Raw genomic sequence first — 6,050 nt, forward strand, 5'->3', positions numbered from 1 at the left:
TAATTCTTTTCCTAAGTCTATAACTTGAGCGAGGCATCCTAGGCCAGTTATTCCTGCCAGAACGTTTCATTGCCCTTGCAAAACTTCCATTGGAGTCAAGTTGGTTGACAGCATGTGGCTAAGAGCCCTAGGAGGCTCCATCCTAGCAGCAATTACAGTTCCTACTAAATATAATTTACAGAGCAGCACAGAGAGAGTGCATGAAGGTGAACAGTTTGGATGNGTCTGTCTCCTGTAAGCAAGATAAACAAGTGATCAATGGGGTTGATTGATTCAGCAGAAATTCTGAACACTTGATCAACACTGCAGCACATTGGATGGGAAATAAGAAGATAATCAATGCGTGAGGCCATCATCTGTTTTGCTTTATCATGCTCCACACTCACCTAAGATCTCAATGCAGTCACAGGCAGGCCATTGTCTGGAATGATGTCCTCATGGTGGCCTGTCATAGGAAGCTTACATTTAAAGGGATCTGAGCAAAAAAGCAGGAGCTGATGTAGATACTGTGTAACTGCTATGCACCCAGGATTGAAAGTACATCCATTGTTAATATGTGACTTGGATGCCAGCAGTTGGATCTGGTAAAGGTCCCAAGACTTACAAGTCCAGGAAGCCGCACTGAACACAAGTTTAAGACTCCTGACACCATTTCATTTGTGATAAGCAGACAATAGCTCAGAAGACAGTTGTCAGGAGTGAGGTGGATGGATGGAGGCCTCTTCATAACACTTTCTGCCAAGGTGTCCTCTGTTCCTGTCTCTGTGTTAGGCTGAAAAATGGACTCTCAACCATATACCAATATCTGAGTACCTGGGATCTGGAAATTTGTGAACAATGTCCCAATTAANCTAGAGTTTAAGAAGAGACCATCTTTGGTTATCTAGATGAAACATAAATTTAATGGTTGGTATCTTATGGTTTAGCACCCACATTCATATACTAAACTCATAACCCCAAAGGGAATGTACCTGAGAAACTGGTCTTCAGGAACAATTGGGTCCATAAGATTAGAATGACTAGCCATAGTAGCTTTAGCAAGAGATGCAAAGATGTCCTTTCTGTGAGTCAAATGTTGGCACATTGAAAAGACAACTTCCTGTGCACCAGGAAGCTCTTACCAGACATTGAACTTAGTACTGAGACATTCTGACCTGCAGAATGGGAGGAAGAGTGTGCTTTAAGCCTACAATGGACTGTAGTTTGTTAAATCTGCCCACAACGAACAGATGGAGCACAAGAGAAAACATGTAAGGGAAAGGATTAATCATCAAGGCAGATACCAAGTTAATGCAGCCAAGGAATGTTGAAAAAGGCAAGGTTATCATCTTAGAGAGGGTTACCACTGATGTGATGAAACATCATGATTAGTTGGGTCACAGAGGAACTTTTACACACAGAGAAGCACTAAGAGAACCAGGAATGTTAATCAAGCATAGATATTTCCTCAGTGGAGGAGATAAATCAAATACCTGCATTNCATCCAGAAAGCTGAGAATGGAGGTTGCTAGGAACCTGGTGACCTTNCTGCTATCTGAAGGGACAAACCTCATCCAAATGCCTCAGAATGATCATTCCAGACTCTTCCCACCCTAGACCAATTACCTGTCTTAGGATAGATGCCACAAGTACTTTATGGGCTGCTGACCTCTATGTTATTGGTCGGAGACCACATTAGAGTCTACACCCTTTAGGTATGGAACCTACCCTCATGGCCACATGTACGGTGAAGGGGAGTTCTATGNAGTCACATCTCAAGTTTTATCGTGTACCTGGAATTGGACTGATTGTTGCCTAAAAACTGCTTCCCAAACTGTACTGTGTTTTAAATCTGCTAACAATGAACTACCTGGCATTGAACTCCCCAACGTCTCATCAAGGTTGATGAAGTCAATCTGCACTGGTTTTCATTCTTATCTCTTCTTGGGGTTTGANGGTACCCACAGGGACCCCTCTCACATGACCTAAAGTATGTTGGGAAGGAAAGGAATTATTTTGCTTACACTTTCACATGGTAGTCCACCACTAAGAAAAGTATGAACAGAATCTCAAACAGGACAGGAACTTGGAGACAGGAGCTGATGCAGAAGCCACGGAGAAATGCTGCTAACTGGTGGACTCACCATGGCTTGCTCAGCCTGCTTTCTTATAAGAACCCAAGACTACCAACCTAGGAATAGCACCACNGACAATGGGCTTGGCTCTTCCCAATTAATCACTAATTAAGAAAATGACCTATATTCAGAGCTTATAAATACNTTCTCTCAATTAAGTTTCCTTCCTTTCAATTGAATCTAGCTTGTGTCAAATTGATACAAAACTAGCATGGACGGTGTAGAACCTGAAGATGCAAGAAAAGACCCTGAGGATTTTAACCCAGTGACGTTATTTTAGATTTGGCCTTGAGAACTGTGACGGTGTTTGCTGTCTTAAACCGAAGGGTTTGTCATAATTTGTTACAGACTCCATAGAAAATTAATATTTCCCAGAGTTCATCAGTGCCAGACATAGCCGTACCAAATATCAACAGCCTGCCTTTCAAGGCCAATTAACATTCCATTTGACAAACTGTGTTCTGATTTCTGCCTCAAGAGATAGACTATAGGAGTTGTGCTTTACCCACTTCTTTTCAAGCTTTCATCAAAATAAAGATAAATTTCAGATGGGGTAGCACACCATCTGGTGCTAGTTGGAAAGGAGCGGGAAGAGTAAGTACCACATGGCTTTGTTCCAGTGGATGCTCAGGGTCCTAGCTTATTCCAAAGCCTTTGACCATAAGGGTAATTCCAANTGTGCTCTAGTCCCCTGGCTGGTTGAAGCAACCTGGCTATGATATGAAGGAAGNATGTGTATGCTCTGTTGCTTGGCACCTCCTCTCCATCAAAACCCATCACTGAAGTGGTTTGAAGTGGGCAATTGGACTCTGTCGCACATGGACACTGAGTTACACTGTGACTTTCTCATTGGTCCTCTGGGAAGCTGTTTACATCAAGGAGAAAGTTTAAGAGACTTGCCAGTTAGGTCTTTAACACCTTTTAGGCAGTTGCTGATTATATAAACAAGAGGCCAGCCTACAAGTCCAGAGCATTAAGCAGCAGTTACTGATTAAAACTACTTACTGTTTTGCCTTATTTATGTAATTGTGTGGACTATACTTACACATTGTAAAAAAAAAATCTATTTTAATTGAACATTTCATAGGTGCATATAATAGGTTTTGATCAAACCCACCCTTGTTCCTTCCCCTATAACTCCTCTCCTACCCCCTCCACTGCTTTTGCTTCCCAACTTCATCTGTTTGTTTTTTCAATCCACTGAGTCCACTTAATGCTGTCAGTAAGCATGGAGCATGAATAGTCTCTCAGAGACAACAACATCCTTCAAGAAACTGACTCTCACCCTCCCGCAACAGACATGACTTGCCAGTAGCTCCTCAGCTAAAGATGAGAATTTATGGTCCTCCATCCACACTGGGATTTTGGCAGGTCTGCTCTTGTGCAGGTCTTGAACATGCAGTCACAGCTGCTGTGAGTTCATATGAGCAGCAGGCATGTCCTGACCATAAATGATGACTAGTAAGAGTCATCCACTACATGTGGCTCTTCTGATCCTTCCATTCCCTCTTCTATGATCATCTGTGAGCTTTATGGGAAAGAGTGTGATAGAGATGCCCCATTTGGGAATGTGCATTCTACAGACTCGTTTTCTATACACGTTGACTAGTTTATTAGTTATAATTGTTATCATATATTGCAAAAAGAAGCTTCTAAGATGAGGAGTGAGAGATGCACTAATCTATGGGTATAAAGGTAAGGACCTGGGTACTTAGTGNATATTAATTTAGTAGAATAATAGTAGTAGATTCGTCTTTAGNGTCTAGGACGCAGCCAGCCATGGGGGTTCTTGGCTCAGTAAAGAGTACTAGGCATGAGTTTTTCTCTTGTGGAGTAGTCATTAAATCTGATCAGAAAGGAGTTTGCTATTTCCATAGCATTTGTGCCACCATTGCACAGGTGGTCATATCTTGCTAAGCAAGTTGTTATTATAGTTCACAGAGGTGACAGCTGAGGAAGACTGCTGGCTACTTTTCTTTCCAGGCAGTATGCACAAAATCTTCCCATACTAGGAAAGTTAGCCATTGGAAATGAAGCTTCTGGGTCAATATCAACTTGATTTCTCACATCTTATGACTCAAGTATGTGGTACCNGCAGTGATAAGTTCTTGTCACCAAGTTCTAGAGAGTGACCAAGACCATAGCAACAGCCTATAATGTGTTTGAGGTGTATGAGACCACAGTGACCAATAGCTCTAAAAGTGGTAACTTTTACCTGATACCAGGCTTTGTTTGTTGGGAGAATCACTGCTCCCATTATAGGATAAATTGCATGAACCCTTGATATCTACTTTTCTTGACTTACTGCTCTAGATAAGACTTCAANTATATATTTAACAGGACTAGAGATTGTCTCTGTTACTTTTTATTGCTATGATAAAAACACTATGATCAAGACTAGTTATAAAATAAAGAATTTATTTAGTGGTTCCCTGAGCAGATGGTAAGTAAGTAGCAGAGACTGACAAGCCCTTAGACAATGGACAAACTAGTTTAGAATATGAAGGTGTTCCTTATTAATTCCCACATGCTGTCAAATGGGACAGCCAATCATGTCTCTACCATTTTATCCAATCAGAGGTCTGCAGTGCTCTCTTGCTGTGGACCACCATGGCTCCTTGTCATTAGCAGTAGTCAACCTATCAGGTTATGAAACCAAATTGCTTGCTTTTGGATCACTCCTCTTCATTTGTAACCTCAAGAAAGCTATGCAATATGTCTAGGGTTGGGGATCTTCATCTGTAAAATGGAAAAAATAATTCCAATGTCACCTACAACTCAGTGGTCTGAGGTGTATTTTAAGTACTCTAAAAGTCTGGCAAATATAAGTATTTGTCACTATTGTTATTGTTACTATAGGAAGGTGTTTAGAGAAAGAGCCTTGGACATATCTCACACCTCTCCCTGTTTTGAGAACATCTAGATTATATCAGCAGTGGAAGTTCATTGGGAAGGTGGGAGCAGAGAAGGGCAGGAATCTAGCACTTGGTTCAAGGCATGAACTTCTCAAGGAGAAGCTCACATTCTCCTACAGTTGGAAACAAAGCTTTCATCCAAGCTTCCAGAGGAATCTTGCCTGGGGAAAATCAGTCATAGCATGGACTGTTCAAAACTAAACAAATGAAGAAGCACAGAAGCCTAGTGAGCATGGACTGAGGCCAGGACACCTCACAAACGTTTTCTGGAGGAAATGCCAACTTACAGAACTCAGGATCAATAAATACTTGACCAAGGTAACACACACACATACAAACACATACACACACACATACACACACATACACACATATACACATACTACACACACACACACACACACACACATACACACATACTCTCTCTTTCTTTCTCTCTCTCTCTCTCTCTCTCTCTCTCTCTCTCTCGCTCAAGATCCTCCTTCTTCATACTGTGTCAATACATGGGACCAAAGCCCAGTGCTCTGAAGGTTTGAGAGAGGTTCCCATGACACTCTACTGAAAAAATCAATAGTCTTATCCACAGAATGCACAACTCTAGTAATACAGACCTCCAAAGGACTGACTCTAACTCTCTCTGGGAAGCATGTGCTCACACAGGGCGTCATCTACCAAGCAGACATCAGACACTGTTCCAGATGTAAACTGCACAGCCTCTTGTATTAACAATACAATTATACTAAATTACCCTATATTTCACAGGCTGTGTATGTCTATTGGATGATAAAACCTTAACACTGGCTCAGAATCAGGAAGGATCCTTTGCCATACCTAAGTATGCTGCCCTTCTCTGGCTGCAAGGTCAGTTGACTGTAGCCATTCAGTGGAAGGGGCAGGCCTAACTCTTTAAAGCTATTGGTATTTTCTAAGTGGAACTGGTCCATTATGGTTGGACAGAAGAAAAATGCTTGGGGGCTCTGGGAGAATGTAGAAGTTTCTTTATTGAAAGAAAAATAGCCCC

Source organism: Mus caroli, chromosome 9, assembly GCF_900094665.2.
Source record: "Mus caroli chromosome 9, CAROLI_EIJ_v1.1, whole genome shotgun sequence".
NCBI classification, from domain to species: Eukaryota; Metazoa; Chordata; class Mammalia; order Rodentia; family Muridae; genus Mus; species Mus caroli.